This window comes from Balaenoptera ricei, chromosome 18 (assembly GCF_028023285.1).
Source record: "Balaenoptera ricei isolate mBalRic1 chromosome 18, mBalRic1.hap2, whole genome shotgun sequence".
NCBI lineage: Eukaryota > Metazoa > Chordata > Mammalia > Artiodactyla > Balaenopteridae > Balaenoptera > Balaenoptera ricei.
The window spans coordinates 17,828,263-17,849,759 of record NC_082656.1 but is presented as its reverse complement, the minus strand read 5'-3'; positions in this window follow the sequence as shown (position 1 = coordinate 17,849,759).

The following is a 21,497-nucleotide window of genomic DNA, read 5'->3' as shown; positions in this document are numbered from 1 at the left end:
CGAATTGGCTCCCTATGACCTTTAATAATCTCCAAAAATCAAATGTACTCAAAAATGACAATTTAACAGATTAACAAACATCCCCATGCAGGCCCCTGGAGCAACCGACTGCTGGGATGGCCAAAAAAAGCTTCACCAAGGCCTTGCCGGCACCTTCTCTATTTAAAAACGGGACTCCTAGAAAATCTGTCTGGAGGTCCTAGCTCCTGCCAAAAAAGATTTTTTTCCTCCTCTAGTCTCAGACCAATTACCAAATAAAGCACTCTACAGAGAACTCAAATGAAATATTACTCTACCTAGTTGGTCAGAAAAGTAATTAAACCAACCTGCTGTGGTGAGCAGGCCTCCAGCCATTGTTACAGTTACAGCAACTGCTGTGGATTCCAACTCAGATGAAAGCTGGTGTTAGACAGGCCTGTGCATTTCACAACCACAGTCCTTAGCAGTGGTAGCAAAGGACCCTGTCTTAGATTCAGAAAGGCAGCTCACAGCCCTTGTGGGTATGGTGTGAGCTAACATTACAAAGCAAAATTAAAAAAAAAACACACATTAAGTATGGCTGGTGATGGTTGTTCAGAGAACTGAGAGAAACGGATTTAAGTTTAATCCTAACTGAATCTAGGATTTGTTTGCTCTTAAGAGTTGGAGTGATCCCAAACTCATTCTATGAGGCCACCATCACCCTGATACCCAAACCAGAGAAAGATACTACAAAAAAAGAAAATTACAGACCAATATCACAGATGAATATAGATGCAAAAATTCTCAACAAAATACTAGCAAACAGAATCCAACAGCACATTAAAAGGATCATACACCATGATCAAGTGGGATTTATCCCAGGGATGCAAGGATTCTTCAATATATGCAAATCAATCAGTGTGATACACCATATTAACAAATTGAAGAAAAAAAACCATATGATCATCTCAGTAGATGCAGAAAACGCCTTTGACAGAATTCAGCAACCATTTATGATAAAAACTCTCCAGAAAGTAGGCATAGAGGGAACCTACCTCACATAATAAAGGCCATATATGACAAACACACAGCAAACATCATTCTCAATGGTGAAAAACTGAAAGCATTTCCTCTAAGATCAGGAACAAGACAAGGTTGTCCACTCTCACCACTATTATTCAACAGAGTTTTGGAAGTTCTAGCCACAGCAATCAGAATACAAAGAAATAAAAGGAATACAAGTTGGAAAAGAAGAAGTAAAACTGTCACTGTTTGCAGATGACATGATGCTATACATAGAGAATCCTAAAGACGCCACCAGAAAACTACTAGAGCTAATCAATGAATTTGGTAAAGTAGCAGGATACAAAATTAATGCACAGAAATCTCTTGCATTCCTATACACTAACAACGAAAGATCAGAAAGAGAAATTAAAGAAACAATCCGATTCACCATTGCAACAAAAAGAATAAAATACCTAGGAATAAACCTACCTAAGGAGGTAAAAGACCTGTACTCAGAAAACTATAAGACACTGATGAAAGAAATCAAAAATGACACAAACAGATGGAGAGATATACCATGTTCATGGATTGGAAGAATCACTATTGTGAAAATGACTATACTACCCAAAGCAATCTACAGATTCAATGCAATCCCTATCAAATTACCAATGGCATTTTTTACAGAACTGGAACAAAAAATCTTAAAATTTGTATGGAGACACAAAAGACCCCAAATAGCCAAAGCAATCTTGAGGGAAAAAAACGAGCTGGAGGAATCAGACTCCCTGCCTTCAGACTAGACTACAAAGCTACAGTAATCAAGACAATATGGTACTGGCACAAAAACAGAAATATAGATCAATGGAACAGGAGAGAAAGCCCAGAGATAAACCCACACACCTATGGTCAACTAATCTATGACAAAGGAGGCAAGGATATACAATGGAGAAAAGACAGTCTCTTCAATAAGTGGAACCAGTGGGAAAACTGGACAGCTACATGTAAAAGAATGGAATTAGAACGCTCCCTAACAGCATACACAAAAATAAACTCAAAATGGATTAAAGACCTAAATGTAAGACCCGACACTATAAAACTCTTAGAGGAAAACATAGGAAGAACACTCTTTGACATAAATCACAGCAAGATCTTTTTTGACCCACCTCCTAGAGTAATGGAAATAAAAACAAAAATAAATAAATGGGACCTAATGAAACTTAAAAGCTTTTGCACAGCAAAGGAAACTATATAAACAAGAAGAAAAGAGAACCCTCAGAATAGGAGAAAATATTTGCAAATGAATCAACAGACAAAGGATTAATCTCCAAAATATATAAACAGCTCATGCAGCTCAATATCACAGAAACAAATAACCCAATCAACAAATGGGCAGAAGACCTAAATAGACATTTCTCCAAAGAAGACATACAGATGGCCAAGAGGCACAAGAAAAGCTGCTTAACCTCACTAATTATTAGAGATATGTAAATCAAAACTACAATGAGGTATCACCTCACACTGGTTAGAATGGGCATCATCAGAAAATCTACAAACAACAAATGCTGCAGAGGGTGTGGAGAAAAGGGAACCCTCTTGCACTGTTGGTGGGAATGTAAATTGATACAGCCATTATAGAGAACAGTATGGAAGTTCCTTAAAAAACTAAAAGTAGAATTACCATATGACCCAGCAATCCCACTACTGGGCATATACCCAGAGAAAACCATAATTCCAAAAGACACATGCACCCCAATGTTCATTGCAGCACTATTTACAATAGCCAGGTCATGGAAGCAACCTAAATGCCCATCGACAGATGAATGGATGAAGAAGATATGCCACGTATATACAATGGAATATTACTCAGCCATAAAAAGGAATGAAATTGGGTCATTTGTAGAGATGTAGATGGACCCAGAGACTGTCATACAGAGTGAAGTAAGTCAGAAAGAGAAAAACAAATATCGTATATTAATGCATATATGTGGAATCTAGAAAAATGGTACAGATGAACCGGTTGCAAGGCAGAAGTAGAGATACAGATGTAGAGAACAAACGTATGGACACCAAGGGGGGAAAGTGTGTGGGGGCGTGGTGGGATGAAATGGGAGATTGGGATTGACATATATACACTAATATGTATAAAATAGATAACTAATAAGAACCTGTTGTATAAAAAAAAAAAGTTGCACACAAGCACAACTTTTTTTTGACTAAAGGTAGCTTTTGCTCTTATCAGCCAACACTTCTGGGCTTCGTTAACATCATCAAGTTCGGGAAGTATACGACTTCTCTTACTACTAAAAATCACTAGGTGTCCTGTAACCTACAGTCAATATTCAGGACAATCTGCATTTCTGTAATTTCTTTTATTTACCAGATTTTGCTGAAATTCTGCAAAACTACAGAGTATCTTCAGTGTTTGAAAAATGAAGCAACACACATTTTGTTTCAAATGGCAAACTGAACAAATTAGATATAACTCGTCCTATGCACTGCATAAAATTTGGTTAAAAAGTATGTTCAATCCTTCTCAGATTTTTAGGAAATAAACAAAAAAAGAAAAAAAAGGAAGAAGAAATGTCAAGATGCCTAGCTGAAACAAGGACCATATTTCAGTTAATAATAATAATAATAATAATAATTGTGCTGTTCTAATACGTTATGTTACAGCATAATGAGAGCATGGATTCTTTTTTAGCTGGGAAAATTGGCCATAGACCAGCAGTACTTAAGAAGTTAGTCTGAGTAACATAATTTTAAAAACTAGTGAAGTAAGGATTTTAATGCTTTCAAAAAGATTAATCGTAATAGCTTGTATGCACATAGCACTGTGAAATTTATGAAACATTTTCACATTTCAATAAAGGATTTTGTGGAGGAGGTGGCAGAGCTCAGATGTTTAAGTGGCAGGACCTGGATTTGCTGTTCTGTGTGCTACCCATTATTGATTCATTAAAACTCACTCAGTCAATCCAAGTCTTCCTGATTGAATGGATTTATGAAAGCCTGGGTATTGTGTTCATTTGTGGCATGTAGACTCTTGATCCTAATTGTGACACAAATATTTGTAATGTAGATGACATATTAAAATTTTTTTCCAGATGTATTTCCATCTGTTGTAAATCTTGATATTTGGGGGGCTTCCTACTTATTGAGATGATGGGCTCAATCGACCAATGAAAGAGGCTTTTCTAAATATCTGAAGCCTATCAAGAATATGGTCCAGTAGGCTCAGATCATTCAGTTTCTTCCTGAAGTGTTCAGAAGATTCCTGTTCTGCCTCTGTAGGCTGATCCAAGGGTCTTGCTGCCCTCGGGTGTGAGGAAGGTATGACGTAGAGAGCAATACACAAAGCTTGCCCTTCCAGTCTGGGATGATTATGGGAATAAGGAAAAGTCAGATGTCAGGGTCCTTGTTTCTCTTCTTCCAGGGCCCAACGTGGGATAGGGAAGGGGATGGGGCTTTAGAAGGTGTCATTCATACCGGGATGAGGGAGCCAAAGAAACCCTTTGCTCCTTTGGACTAGTGTGGTGAAGACTGAAGCCCTGCAGGAAAATTGCAGCTGTGGGCTTGGTACCATGGCCAGTGTGGCATATGAGCAAATGGTGTTGGGAACCTAAGTCAGCAATTCTGGATCCCCTGGGCCTATGCATGGTACATAGAGGACTTTTAAGTTACTTTATGCCCATGGAGGGGAGGTTGAGATGCTGAGGGTCCTGGTGAACTAACAGAGGTCCTGATATAGGATAGAATTCATTTTTGGTGAGGTCTTAAAGATGAGGATAAATAGCTTAAATCATGGGTTCCAGCAGTGAGCCCTAGCATGTGACTGCAAATGGCCAGGCAGAGTCATTTGCACCTCTGTGGTCACCAGTTCAGGGAGAAGCTCTGTCCAGCCACTCTGCAGAATCCAGATGACCCCATATGGCTCTGAGGACCTGCTTTCCCTCTCTGTCACATCATCATGTATGATCATTGCTGTTCCCTCCAACAGGCCATCATCTTGGGTTGGAGAATGAGGAGGGAGAGGAGATTTTACCCAAATAGATCAAGCAATTAATTAAAGGGACTGCAGTAATTGTTGCATTGAATCAAGTTTGCTGGATTGGAAAGACCTTTAATTTTTTCCCAAGCTTGCTCTAGAGGATAGGGGCTTATGAGTGTGATCATATGGGTTACGGAATGAAAGTAGAAATTCCTGTATTTTATCAAAGCTAAGATGCCATTGATTAATAGAAGAACCATTATTTTATCAATTACTAAGAAAAAATAGAGCTACTATATCAGTCAGTGTTCAACTAGAGAAGCAGAACTAGTAGGAGATATAAAGAGATTTATTCCGAGGAATTGGCTTATGAGATTGTGGGTACTAGGGAAGGTTAGGAAGAGCAGGATGCAAAACTTGGGCATGAACTGAAGCTGCTGTCCACAGGCAAAATTCCTTCTTCATCAGGGAAGTCTCAGCTTTGTTCTTAAGGCCTTTCAACAGATTGAATCAGTCCCACCCAGATTATCTAAGATAATCTCCTTTACTTAAAGTTAACTGATTTTGTAAATAAGTTCAATTGTATCAATTTTTTTAGATTCCTTATATAAGTGATATATGATACTTCACTTTCTCTGTCTGACTTACTTCACTCAGTATGACAATCTCTAGGTGCATCCAAGTTGCTACAAATGGCATTATTTCATTCTTTTTAAGAGCAGAGTAATATTCCATTATATATATGTACCACATCTTCTTTATCCATTCCTCTATCGATGGACATTTAGTTTGCTTCCATGTCTTGGCTATTGTAAATAGTGCTGCAATGAACATTGGGGTGCATGTATCCTTTTGGACCATGTTGTTCTCTGGATATATGCCCGGGAGTGGGACTGCAGGATCATATAGTAGCTCTATTTTTAGTTTTTTAAGGAACATCCATTCTGTTCTCCATAGCGGCTGTACCAATTTACATGCCCACGAACAGTGTAGGAGATCTCCCTTCTCTCCACACCCTCTCCAGCATTTATTGTTTGTAGACTTTTTGATGATGGCCATTCTGACCGGTGTGAGGTGATACCTCATTGTAGTTTTGATTTGCATTTCTTTAATAATTAGCGATATTGAACATCTTTTCATGTGCCTCTTGGCCACCTGTATGTTTTCTTTGGAGAAATGTCTACTTAGATCTTCTGCCCATTTTTTTGATTGGGTTGTTTGTTTTGATGATATTAAGCTACGTGTGCTGTTTGTAAATTTGGCGACTAATCCCTTGTTGGTCACATCATTTGCAAATATTTTCTCCCGTTTTCTGGGTTGTCTTTTCATTTTGTTTATGGTTTTCTTTGCTGTGTAAAAGCTTTTGAGTTTAATTATGTCCCATTTGTTTATTTTTTTAAATTTCCATTACTCTGGGAGATGGATTGGAAAAGATATTGCTGCGATTTATGCCAGAGAGTGTTCTGCCTATGTTTTCCTCTAAGAGTTTTATAGTGTCTGGTCTCACATTTAGGCCTTTAATCCATTTTGAGCTTATTTTTGTGTATGGTGTTAAAGAATGTTCTAATTTCATTTTTACAAAACAGAAAGAGACTCACAGACTTAGAGAACGAATTTATGGTTACCCGGGGGGAAAGGTAGGGGGAAGGGATTGTTAGAGAGTATGGGATTGACATGTACGCACTGCTATATTTAAAATGGATAACCAACAAGGACCTACTGTGTAGCACAGGGAACTCTGCTCAATATTCTGCAACAACCTAAATGGGAAAAGAATTTGAAAAAGAATAGATACATGTATAGGTATAACTGAATCATTTTGCTGTGCACCTGAAACTAACACAACATTGTTAATAAACTCTACTCCAATATAAAATAAAAAGTTAAAAAAAAATAGAAATGAACTTATTTTTTTAAAAAGTTTACAAAAAAACTCAACTGATTGTGTATGTTAATCACATCTATAAAATACCTTATAGTAATACCTAGATTAATGTTTGAGTGAATAGCTGAGGACTGTAGCCTAGTCAAGTTGATACATAAAACTGACCATCACAGCTACCAATTAAACTATGGCAGGTTATGGTATGGCATATCCAGTTTTAGAGATGTTAAAATACAAAAAAATGTACATTTTAAACTCTATGAAATATGGTACATTTTCTGGGTGTGGTGAGTAAATTTAGAACTCTGCTACATAATTTCATTTAGTAACTCTGGAGATTACTAGTGATTTTGTAACACTATAATAGCTTGTAATTCTAGAGATTAGTAGTGATTTTTGACTACTCATTTGCAAACAGGAAATCTGAGATACAAAAAAGGGGAAGTCATTTCCTGAGGGGTCCCTTTAGGCAGGGCTAGATTTAGGAAGCAGTTTTCCCCCTCACTGTTCTTTAAGTCTAGATCTCACCATTTTATGAGAATCACATTCAAAACAAATTGGTGAAATGTGAATTTTGATTCCCAAACTGGTGTCCCTGATCACCTGACTGTTCCAAAAGGTATAAAAACAATTTTAAGGAGCCAAATGGAAAGTGTACACTTAATCTGAGGCCAAGTGTCATGGGCTAAATAAGATGTTAAGTTGCTTTGCTTTTGGCCAGAGTTCCATCTAGTTCCTTGGGGCACTTTGTTGTCATATACTGATCAGAAGCTCTGATTACCAGTCAAATGGGGTAATGTAGATCACTTACCTTTCTGCACTCAAATTCATTATCCACCTTTCCTTGCTCTGCTCTGTGTCATAGGGAATTATATTTCCCAGGTTTACTTGAAAATTTACTTATGAGTAGGTTCAGCTAATGGAAGGCATCAGAAAAAGGCTAGAGGGTGGAAGAGGGGGAGAAACCAGGGATCTTTCCCTTCTGCTCTGCCTTGGGCTGTGCCTCCTTCACTGGCAGTGTTTTCTCAGTGGCTGTAACGTCCACTGGACAGTCCCTCCCTTTATAGTCCTATCCCACTAGGCAGCCTCCACTGTGGTTCTGGTTCCTGCTGGATGGCCGCAGCTTTGGACTCTAACAGCAACACCCCCTCTTATTGTTTCTTCAGCCATAGGAATGGCCGTGGCTTTCTGCTCTTGCTGTGTTCTGGGTTGTCTCACCATTCCCTGGGTGCTCCTTCAGCTCTCCTATCATCTGTGCAGTAAATTCCTCATGTTGAATCCTCTCTGTTTGGAATACCTTGAGTGGTTTCTGTTTTCCTCACTGGACCCTAAATGATACATAGAATTTTTTTTTTTATTATTAATTACAATGGGAAAAATAAATCAGTTATTCCTTGAGAGATACAAATTTGGGTAGATCCATCATTCTAAGGATGGCTTCCAAGAGGAAAAATACAAGAAAGAAGAAAAGGTCCTTGGTGGTGGAAGGGTTGGGAACCCCCGTGCAGTGGGGTCATATGAAGTAGTGCTGAAGGGAGGCTTGGGAGCCACCATTTCCATATGAGGAAAACAAGCCCCAGAGAAATAGGGGGACTTGTCCATGGTCGCTCAGTGACTTGGTGAATGAATAACCAGACCAGCACTCAGTTGCTTCTACATTTTGCATAGTAGAATTGTAAGGGCATTTGCAATCAGAGAGAGCCAGTTAGAACCCCAGCTCTACTGCTCATTTGCTCTGTGACTTTGGGCAAGTCACTTACTATCTCTGATTCTCAGTTTTCTCATCTCTACAATGGAGATAAACTTCACAGGGTTTGTGAAACTGAAAGCGGTTACTGTAAACATACTTGGCAGAGTGCTTGGGCAGAGTAGTTACTAAATATGATATCTTTCCTTCCTCCCAAGCATGATTTTTCTTTAACACTATCCAGGAATAATAAAAATTTCCAAGAAGGTGTTTTTTAAAAAAACTCCCTTAAATTTTCTCTTTTTCTTTTACTGACTTGCAACAAAATGAAGTAAAGGAGCCAACAAAATGCTTCAATAATGTAATTCAATGCTTTAAAAAAATACTTGCCCTTGTGTTCTGAACATCCTTCTCCATGCTATCTTTAGTTGCTGTTTGACCCTTAAGACATCAGAGTGACAATTACATCTATATGAAGTTACAGTTGCTGTGGACCTGCTGTATGACACTTGGCGATCAGTAATCACTTAGGCCTGCTTTCCTTCATTTTCTGATTGATTACAGACCAGAAATAGATCTTGTTACCCGAAAAATGATTCTTTCAGAGATCTGCTCCTATGTGCCCATAAGCTGGATGTTCCCACCCTTTGGCCCAATTGGAATGCTGAGCTGCATGAAAAGATGTCAGCTCCATAGTCACAAGTGCTCCAGTCCCAGTCTTGTCATCTACTGCTGCAGGGGTGTAAAGAAGGAGTTATACACCTCAACCTTCTTCTCTTTTGAGATCCTACTGGATTAGAGAACATCTGAAAGAGCAAGGTTGCTTTTGCTTTCAGAAGACCAGTGCCTGGAGCACAGGGAGCCATCTCCTCTTCCACCGCCCCTGCTCGCCTTACCAATCCCATGGTTTGGAGAGTGTGTTGCACTAATCTTTTATTTATTGCCTTTGAATATTGTTGTCACTCATATATTGCACCTTGATATTCTTGGTTGCATATGGGAGCTTCTTCATTTTGAAGTGAGATTGGATTTAGGAGGTTATGGTTTTTCTCACAGTTTCCTTATGTGTGACTGTGATGCAAAGCAGGCAGGGAGCTGGCTTAAAGCTTTAGAATGGAGCAGAGCTATGGAAATAGATCTTCCCCTGGTTAATGCTTTAGATTTGCTGTTATTGCAAAAATGGATGAAATAGGCTGAGGAGGGTAGGTTATGGAGTCCATGCTTGCCTAACCAAGGCCACTAGAAAAGCTGGTGGATATGGTTATGTTTAGAGGGTTAATCAGAGGGTTTAAATTCTATGAAGACTGCATTTCAACTCTCCATTTTAAAATGCTCTTTATTTTTTGCTTGCAGAGTACCAGAAACAGGGACCTCAGGAAAAGCAGTTCTGTGCATGACCTGGGGGTGATGGGACACCTCTATTTATGGCAAATGGCTTTGACTTCTGTGGGATTGGGTCATATTGTTACAGCTGCAAGACCAAAAAGGATTTGAATGATTATATTTTGACTAGTATTCTTCCTACACTTTTAAGAAACAGGGAAACTTTAGTTTCTCTCTTTCTCTCACTCAATCTTTCTTTACTTTTCCCTCATTCCATCTCTCTTCCACTTCCTCCAAATCCCCTTTTTGGAGACTTTGTTTCAGTAGTCTTTTCTTAATTGTCATGGAATATCGTGTGCCACTCAGAGTGTGCACCTTGGTATTCTCAGCTATCAGATATGGAGAACTTCTTCACTTTGAAGTGAGTTTGGGTTTAGAAGATGATTGCTTTCCTTGTGGTTTCCTTTCAGGCAATTCCATTGTATGTGATAATGATGCAAAGCAGGCAGAGGATTGACTTAAGGCTTTAGGGTGGGCCAGAACTATGGAAACATATTCTTCTTTAGTTGTTACTGTAAGTGGGCATGACTTCATTGCCAGCCCAATGACACAACTGATTGTTGTCAAGAAAGAGAAAGAGTAAACAAAAGAGAATGACGAGGTATCATATAATTAGGAACAGAAAGAGAAACAGTCAGTGTCTGTAGTCATTAGATGCCAAGAACATGTCTAAGCATCCTAACTTTCCATCATAGTTATTATTTTGTTTGAAAAAACTGGTCATTGCAGTTCAGTGTACTTTATACTCAGTAGTAGTAAAGAGAACTTATATTTACCCATGTTTGCAATTTACCAGATACTGTACTGAGCACTTTATTTCCATTATCTTATTTAAGCCTTGCAATAACACTTTGAGATAAGAATTTATACTAGTACATGGATCAAGTGCTTATCACACATGCACACACACACATACATGCAGGCACACATATGTGCCCAAGCCCCTGTTGGAATTTTTCAATTCAAATAACTGGGATGGTAGTGAAATGGCCCCAATTTTAAGCCTATTAAGCTACTAAGGAATTTGGTTCTGACATGGCCATCTCTCAATACAACCATCTCTCCCATTCATTACAACTATAAACACTGGACAAAATACAAGCCAAAAAACCCCCACAAAAACATGCTATTTGAGGACTCTGAAAACTGAATCAAAGCAGACAGATTGTTGAGGAGGGGCAACACATGGATAAATCACCACATGGTGGTGAGATTCCCTTTTCCCCCTCTTCTTTCTTACAGCTTTACCCCAAGGGTGGGTACCATTATGGAACAGTGAGGGAGTGATGGCAGTATAGGCAGATAAAATTGTAATGGAAAACCAGTCCTTCTGGGTATAGAAACCAGGAAAAGGAGCCCTTGGGGGCTGGAGACTGAGGGGAAAATACTAGAGTGGAGAGAACCGGAAAACGGATCCCTAATTCTATATATGAATCTGCACGTCTCAGACTCATTCTTGAAGTACAAATGGGAGTGACAGACTCAACCAGCATAACAGGGGCTTTGACGACTAAACTGAAGTTTGCACCAGTGCCCGTAGATGGCAAGATAGAACCTGAAATGTGAGCCTAAACAATTGATTGCTGCTGAAACAAAAATATCAACATTGTCCAGACAATGATAACAGGACTCAGTGTCTACAAAATATAACATTCGTAACGCCCAGATACATTTCAAAAGTTACATAAATATTTAAAAAAACAAGAAAACGTATCCACATCTTTGCCCCAACAGAAAAGATAATCGGCAAAAGCCAAAGTCAATGTGACTAGATGTTGGAGTCATCAGACAGGCTTTAAAGCAGCTCTTATAACTGTGTGCCATGAGGTAAGGAAAACATGCTTGAAACGCATGGAAAAAAAGGAGCTCTTAACAGGGAAATAGAAAGAGAGCCAAATGGATATTTTAGAACTAAAAAATAATATAATGGAAAACGTAGAACTGAAAAAATACAATATCTGAAAACTGGATGGGCTCAATAGCAAAATGGAAATGATAGAGAAAAGAGTCAGTGAGCTTGAGGATAGATCAATAGATGTTATCCAATCTGAAGAACAGTGACAAAAGTTGAAGGAAAAAAAAAGAACATAACTTTAGGGCTCTGTGGGACAATATCAGTATGTGTGACTGTAGTCCCAGAAGGCAAGGAATGAGAGAAGAACAACAGGAATGGTAAATGTTTTTCTTCCCTGTACTTATGTATGACCACTGAAAATAAAATTTATAACATTTTGAAGGGATATATATATATCATATATAACATCTTGAAGAGATATATATACATATGAAGATACAATACATATGACAACACTATCGTAAAGGTCAGTTAAGGTGGTAAAGGGCATATGTGGTTGCGAGACTTCTACATTTTACGTTAGTGGTGGCATACTAATTCTATGTAGAATGAGAAGATCAGGTATGTATATTGTAATCACTAGGCAAATCACTAAGAACAAAAAAAATACAACAAAATAACTCCAAAATGAACAAATAAAACAAGAGATACAGCCAAAAAGCCAAAGACAGGTTAAAATGGAATACTAAAAAATATTCAAATAATCCAAAAGAAGGCAAGAGAAAAGGAGCAGATGTAAGAAAATTACCACAGCAATAACAACAACAGAGACAAACAGAATACAAATTAAAAAATAGTTCATCTAAATTCAACCACAGCAATAATTTCATTAAACGTTAATGGTCTTAATACTCCATTAAAAGACAGAGATTGACAGAGTGAATAAAAAAGCAAGACTCTGCTATATGCTGCCTCTAAGAAATACACTTTAAATATAAGGACACAAAAAGGTTGAAAGTAAATACATGGAAAAAGACACATTATACAAACAGTAAACATTACAAGATTGGAGTGGCTATTTAAAAATTTTTTTAAAAATTAATTTTATTGAAGTATAGTTGCTTTACAATGTTGTGTTAGTTTCTACTGTACAGCAAAATGAATCAGCTATACATATACGTATATCCCCTCTTTTTTGGATTTCCTTCCCATTTAGGTCACCACAGTGCATTAAGTAGAGTTCCCTGTGCTATACAGTATGTTCTCATTAGTTATCTATTTTATACAAAGTATCAATAGTGTATTGTGCCAATCCCAATCTCCCAATTCCTCCCACCCCTCCTTCCCCCTTGGTATCCATACATTTGTTCTCTATGTCTGTGTCTCTATTTCTGCTTTTCCAGTAAGATCATCTATACAGTTTTTCTAATTCCACATATATGCATTAATATTGATATAGCCACTATGGAGAACAGTATGGAGGGTTCCTTAAAAAACTAAAAATAGAACTATCATATGACCCAGCAATCCCACTACTGGGCATATACCCAGAGAAAACCATAATTCCAAAAGACACATGCACCCCAATGTTCATTGCAGCACTATTTACAATAGCCAGGTCATGGAAGCAACCTAAATGCCCAACAACAGACAAATGGATAAAGAAGATGTGGTACACATATACAGTGCAATGCTACTCAACCATAAAAAGGAATGAAATTGGGTCATTTGTAGAGTCGTGGGTGGACCTAGAGACTGTCAAATGGAGTGAAGTACGTCAGAAAGAAAAACAAATATCTTATTAATGCATATATGTGGAATCTAGAAAAATGGTACAGATGAACCGGTTGCAAGGCAGAAGTAGAGATACAGATGTAGAGAACAAACGTATGGACACCAAGGGGGGAAAGTGTGGGGGTGGGTGGTGGGATGAATCTGGAGATTGGGATTGATATATATACACTAATATGTACAAGATAGATAACTAATAAGAACCTGCTGTATTAAAAAACTAAATAAAATAAAATTACAAAACCCCCCCAACAACTTATGGTTACCAAAGGGGAAATATGGTGGTGGTGGGGGGGATAAATCAGGAACTTGGGATGAACATACACACACTAGTATATGTAAGATAGACAACCAAGAAGGACCTACTGTATAGCACAGGGAACTCTACTCAATATTCTGTGATAACCTATATGAAAAAATAATATCAAAAAGAATGAATATATGTATATGTATAACTGAATCACTTTGATGTACACCTGAAACTAACACAGCATTGTAAATCAACTATACTCCAATAAATTTTTTTTTAAATGTTTAAATGTTTAAATTTTTTTAAATAATAAAAAAAAGAAGATGTGGTACATATATACAATGGAATATTACTCAGCCACAAAAAAGGAACAAAACTGGATCATTTGTAGAGAGGTGGATGGACCTAAGAGTGTCATACAGAGTGGCTATTTTAATATCAGAAAAAATATACTTCAAGGCAAAGAGTATTTCTAGAGATAAAATGGGAGGAATATCACAATGATAAAAGGGTCATTTCATCAGGAAGACTTTTCAATTTTATGTGTATATGCACTTAATAAGAGAGCCTAAAAATACATGCAGTAAAGATTGACCAAACTGTAGGGAGAAATAGAATTTCCACAATTGTGATAGAAGATTTTAGTATTCAGCATTTGATAGAACAAGTACACAAAAAATCAGTAAGGATACAGTTACGTTTAACAACACTATCAACCTTCCTGATTTAATTGACATTTATAAAACACAACATTCAACCACAGCAGAATACACAATCCGTTCAAGTGCATATAACATTCACCAAGATGAAGTGATAATGACCAAAAACCGGGTTATGGGCCATAAAACAGAGCATACTTCTAAATATTTCAAAGACAAATGACAAGAGAAATTAGTATTTTCACTGAATGATGGTGTAAATACACAAAGTTTGTGAGACAGAGCTAAAACTAGTCTAAAGCTGGTACATCAGAGTGAAAACTATGGTTTTAAGTGCTTATGTTAGAAAAGAGGAAAGATTTAATATCAATGACCCAGGGTCCCACCTTAAGAAACTAAAAAAAGACAAGCAAAGCCAACCTAAAGTAGAAAGAAGTGAATAATAAAGAACAGAAATAAATAAATAAATATCAGACAGATAATAGAGAAAATCAACAAAGACGAAAGATGTTTTTTTGAAACCATGAACAAAACTGACAGATCTCTAGTAGGACAGTCAAGGAAAAAGGAGAGTCAAAACAATTCACCAATATCAGAAATAAATGGGTTCTAACCACAGGCTCTATAATAGGATAAAAAGAGAATACTATGAATAACTTTATACCATCAAATATGACAACTTAAACAAAGTGGACAGATTTTTTGAAAAATGCAACTTACTAAAATTGATGCAAGAAAAAATAAAAAATTCTGAATAGTGCTATATCTATTAAAGAAATCAGTTTTGTTACAAAAAAATTTTCTCCAAAAGAAGTTGTAGAGGTCTTGAACATCTTTTGTAAGATTTAGTCTTAGACATTTTATGACATGATATTACTGTGAATGGGATTATTTATTTATTTGTTTGCTTAAAATAAATTATTTTTCCAGCTTTAACAAGATGATATAATTGACATTTAACATTGTGTAAGTTTAATGTGTACAATGTAATGACTCTCTCTCTCTCTCTCTCATGATTACCACAACAGGGTTAGTTAATATATCTGTCACATTACATAGTTACAAATTTTTTGTGTGTGGTGGGAACTTTAAAAGCCTACTCTTTGGTAACTTTCAAATATACAATACAGTATAGTTAACTAATGTTGTACATTACATCCACAGAATGTATTCATTTTATATCTGGAAGTTTGTACCCTTTGACCATCTTCACCCATTTCTCCCATCCTCCACCCACCCACCCACCCACCCACGCACTCCACCACCACCAATCTATTCTGTTTCTATGAGTTTAGTTTTTTTAGATTCCACATATAAGTGAGATCATACAGTACTTGTCTTTCTCTGTCTGACTTATTTCACTTAGCATAATGCTCTCAAGATTCATCCATGTTGTCTCAAATGGCAGGATTTCCTTCTTTATTATGGCTGAATAATATTCAGCTATATATCTATACCTATATCTATACCTACATACATATATAGCATATCACGTTTTCTTTATCCGTTCATCTGTTAATGTACACTTAGATTGTTTCCATGTCTTGGCTATTGGAAATAATGCTGCAATGAACAGTGTGGTCTAGATATCTCTGAGACAGTGACTTCATTCCTTTCAGGCCAGAAGTAGAATCGCTGGATCATAGGGTAGTTCTATTTTTAATTTCCTGAGTAACCTCCATACTATTTTCCATAGTAGTTGTACCAATCGATATTCCCATCAACAGTGCACAAGGGTTCCCTTTTCTCTTCATCCTTGTCAGCACTTATCTCTTGTCTTTCTGATAATAACCATTTTAACAAGTGTGAGGTGCTATTGTTTTGATTCTTCATTTCACTGATGTTTAGTGATGTTGAGTACCTTTTCATGTACCTGTTGGCCATTTAAATACATTCTTTGGAAAAATGTCTATTCAGGACATTTTCCCAATTTAAAAATGGATTATTATTATTATTTTCTGCTATTGAATTCTGTGAAATCTGTATATATTTTTGAATATTAACCCCTTACCATTGCAAATATTTTCTGCCATTCTGTAGGTTGCCTTTTCATTTTTTTGATAGTTTCCTTGCTATGCAGAAGATTTTAGTTTGATGTAATCCAATTTGTTTATTTTTCTTTTGTTGCTTGTGCTTTGGGAGTCATATCCATAAAATAATTGCCAAGAACAATGTCAAGGAGCGTTCCCCCTATATTTTCTTCTAGGAGTTATTGTTTCAGGTCTTACATTTAAGTCTTTACTCCATTTTAAATTAATTTTTGTGAGTGGTGTAAGATAGGGGTCCAGCTTCATTCTTTTGCATGTGAATATCTAGTTTCCCTAGCACCATTTATTTAAGAGAGTCTTTTCTCCATTGAGAATTCTTGGCTCCCTTGTCAAAAATTATTTGACCATATATTCATGGGTTTATTTCTAGGTTCATGATTCTGTTCCATTGAGCATGTGTCTGTTTTTATGCCAGTACAATACTCTTTTGATTACTATAGCTTTGTAATATAGTTTGAAATCAGGAAGTGTGATGCCTCCAGCTTCATTCTTCTTTCTCTAGATTGCTTTAGCTATATGGTGTCTTTTGTGGTTCCATACAAATCTTGGGATTATTTATTCTAGTTCCGTGAATAATGCCATTGGAATTTTGATAGGGATTGCATTGAATCTGTAGCTTGCTTTGGGCAGTATGGACATTTTAACAATGTTAATTCTTCCAATCTGTGAGCATGGAATATCTTTCCATTTATTTGTGACTTCTTCAGTTCCTTTCATCATTGTCTTATAGTTTTAAGTATACAGATACTTCATCTCCTTGGTTAAATTTACTCCTAGGTATTTTATTCTTTTTGATGCAGTTCTGAATGGGATTTTTTTTTAATTTCTCTTTCTGAGAGTTCATTATTAGTATATAGAAATGCAACTTATTTTTGTATATTGATTTTGTATCCTGCAACTTTACTGAATTCATTTATTAATTCTAACATTATTATTATTTTTTGGTGGAGTCTTTAGGGTTTTCTATCTAATATCATGCCATCTGCAAATAGAGACCATTTTAGTTCTTTCTTTCTGATTTGGATGCCTTTTATTTTTTCTTATGTTACTATTATGGCAAGGACTCCCAGTACTATGTTAAATAGAAGTGACAAGAGTGGGTATCCTTGTTTGTTCCTGATCTTAGAGGAAAAGCTTTCAATCTTTTATCATGGAGTATGATGCTAGCTGTGGGCTTGTTCTATATGGACTTTATTACGTTGAGGTATGTTCCCTCTACACTCACTTTGTTGAGAGATCATGGATGAATGTTGAATTTGTCAAATGCTTTTTCTGAGTCTATTGAGATGATCATATGATTTTTATCCTTCATTTTGTTAATGTGGTGTATCAAATTGATTGATTTGCACATGTTGAACCATTCTTGCATCCTGAGAATATATCCCACTTGATCATGGTGTATGATCCTTTTCCATGTGTCATTGAATTAAGTTTGCTAATAATTTGTTGAGGATTTTTACATCTGTGTTTATCAGGTATATTGGCCTGTAATTTTCTTTTCTTGCAGTGTCTTTGTCCAGTTTTGGTATCAGGGTAATGCTGGTCTTATAAAATGAGTTTGGAAGTGTTCTCTCTTCTATTTTTTTGGAAGAGTTTGAGAAGGATTAGTAATAATTCTTTAAGTGTTTGGTAGAATTCACCAGTGAAACCATTTGGTCCTGGATTTTTATTTGTTGGGAGATTTTTGATTACTGATTCAATCTTTTTACTAGTAATTTGTCTGTTGAGATTTTCTTTCTTCATGATTAAAGTCTAGGTAGACTGTATGTTTCTGGAATTTATCCGTTTCTTCTAGGTTGTCTAATTTGTTGGCATATAGTTGTTCATAGTAGTCCTTAGAGATCATTTGTATTTCTGTGATATCAGTTGTAATGTCTCCTCTTTCACTTATAATTCTACTTATTTAGCTCCTCTCTCTTTTTTCTTTGGTGAGTCTAGCTAAAGTTTTGTCAATTTTGTTTTTCTCTTTGAAGAACCAACTCTTGGTTTTGTTATCTTTTCTATTGTTTTCCTATTCTTTATTTTATTTATTTCGGCTCTAATCTTTACTATTTCCTTTCTGCTACTAACTTTGGTTTTAGTTTGTTCTTCTTTTTCTGGTTCCTTGAGGTCTAAAGTTAGGTTGTTTTTTGAAATCTTTAGTTTTTGATATATGTGTTTATCACTACAAACTTCTCTCTTAGAACTGTGTTTGCTGCGTTTTTAGTTTTGGTATGTCATGTTTCCATTTTTATTTATCTCAAGACATTTTTTGATATCCCTTTTTCCCTTTTTTTCCCCTATTCTTCTTTGATTCACTGGTTGCTCAAGAATATGTTGTTTGATTTCCATGTATTTGTTAATTTTCCAGCTTTCTTCCTGTTATTGATCTCTATTTTCATTCCACTGTAGTCAGAAAAGATATTTGATATAATTTCTATCTTCTTGAATTCATTGAGACTAGTTTTGTGGCCTAACATGTGATCTATCATGGAGAATATTCCATGTGCACTTGAGAAGAATGTATATTTTTCTGCTTTTGGATGGAAAGTTCTGAAAATGTCTCTTAAAGTCCATCTGGGCTATTGTGTTGTTTAAGACCAATGTTTCCTTATTGATTTTCTGTCTGGATATCTACTCATTGATGAAAATGGGACATTGAAGTCACCTACTACTATTGTATTGCTGTTTATTTTTCCCTTTATGTCTGTTAATATTTGCTTTATATATTTAGGTGCTCCTGTGTTGGATGTATACATATTTACAAATGTTATATCTTCATGTTGGATTGACCAATCTATCATTATATAATGACCTTCTTTGTCTTTTACTACAGTCCTTGTCTTAAATTATACTTTGCTTATTATAAGTATAGCTTATGCTTTTGGTTTCCATTTGAATGGAATATCTTTTTTCATTCTTTCATTTTTAGTTTCTATGTGTCCTTAAAGCTGAAGTGAGTCTCTCTTGTAAGCAACATATATATGTTTTTATTTTAAAATTTAATCCATCCAGCCATTCTATGTCTTTTGATGAAGGAATTCAGTCATTTACATTTAAAGTAATTATTGATAGGTATAGACTAATTGTCATTTTGTTCACTGTTTTCTGGCAGTTTTGTAATTTTTTTGTTCCTTCTTCTCTTGCTCTCTTTGTGATTTGATAGTTTCTTTAATGATATGCTTAGATTTCATTCTCTTTCTCTTTTGTGTATCTACTATAAGGTTTTGCTTTTTGGTTACCATGAGGCTTACTTAAAACAACTTATATTCATAACAGTGTATTTTAAGTCAATAACAACTTAAGTTCGAATGCAATCTAATACTCTATATTGTGTAAATGTCACAATTTACATATTTTTTATCTTGTGTATATATTAACACATTATAGTAGTTATAGTTATTTTTTACTACTTTTGTGTTTTAACCTTCACACTAGATTTATAAGTGATTAACTCACTTCTGTAACAACATTATTCTGATTTTAACTATATATTTACCTTTACCAGTGAGATGTATACTTTCATATATTTTCCTGTTACTAATTAAAGCCCTGTTATTTCAGCTAATTAAAGCCCTGTTATTTCAGCTTAAAGAAATCCCTGTAACATTTCTTATAAGGCTGTCTAGTGGTGATGAACTCCTTCAGTATTTGGTTATCTGGAAAACTGCTGATCTATCCTTCAATTCTGAAGTACAACTTTGTTGTGTAGAGTGTTTTTGGTTGGCAGTTTTATTTTCCTTGAGCACTTTGAATGTATCATGCCACTCTCCTCTGGCCTATAAAATTTCTGCTGTAAAATCTTCTGATAGTCCTATGGGGGCCCTTGTATATAATGAGTTGTTTTTCTCTTGCTGCTTTTAAGAATCTCTTCTTAAAAAGGGAGGGGGGAAGGGCAATATGGGGTTAGGGGAAAAGAGAGTTAATATGGGATTTTATGAAATCATGTATGTGAAACTTTTGAAAATTGTAAAACACTATAGAATTTAAAGAATCATTCAATAAAAAAATCTCTTCTCTTCTTTAATTTTGACAATTTAATTGTGATACATCTTGGCATGGGTCTCTTTAGATTCATTGTATTTGGAACTTTCTGGGCTTCCTGGATCTGGGTATCTGTTTTCTTTCCCAGGTTAGGGAATTTTTTAGCTATTATGTCTTCAAATAAGTTTTCTGCCCCTTTCTGTCTTCTCCTTCTGGGACCCTGATAATGTGAATATTGGTCCACTTGATGATGTCCCATAGGTCCCTTAAACTCTCTTCAGTCTTTCTTCATTCTTTTTTTCTTTTTGCTGCTCTGAATGGATGAATTCCACTACCCTGTCGTTGAGTTTGCTGATCCTTTTTTGTGCTTCATCTAGTCTGCTGTTAAGCCCCTCTATTGAATTTCCCAGTTCAGTTATTATATTCTTCAGCTCTGTGATTTCTCTTTGGTACTTTCTGTCTGCTTCCTCTGCACTGAGCCCTGGGGGTGGGGAGAATAGGTGGTTAAGAACTGTTTCTTTCTCTGCTACCATCCTGTTGAGCCTGTGAACACAAGCCCCACTTGCCATGCTGTCAAGGCATTGCCAGGCTATCAAGGAATATGTCCTCTGGGCAGCAGCCATAAAAGCTGGGGCACCACACGTACACACAAGCTCCTTATTCAGAGACACCACTGAGCTGGAGTAGACAGAGGGAAAGCACAGCGATAGAGTCTCTGCCTCCCTGGTCTCTGGAGAGGATTGCATTCAGCCTCTAGATGTGTGTTGAATTAGAAGCCTACCCTTCAGGCCCCAGCTTTTAATATAAGCACACAGGCCTCTTTCGCGGAAAGGCTGGGTGTTTCTGTTTGCTGCCTTTGTGTTGTGGCCTGGAGTTTTAGCCAGTAAGAACTGTTTCTGTTGGTTACAGTCCCAAGGACCCATGGATGTGAGCCCTACTGGCTACCAGAGCCAGGAGATCAAGATGAGTCCTCTGGGCAGCAGCCACAAAAACTGAGGTGCCAGACCTGTGCACAAGCTCTTTTCCAGGAGATATCAATGACTTGGAGTGAGGCAGAGGGAAAGTGGAAGGTCGATGCTTGC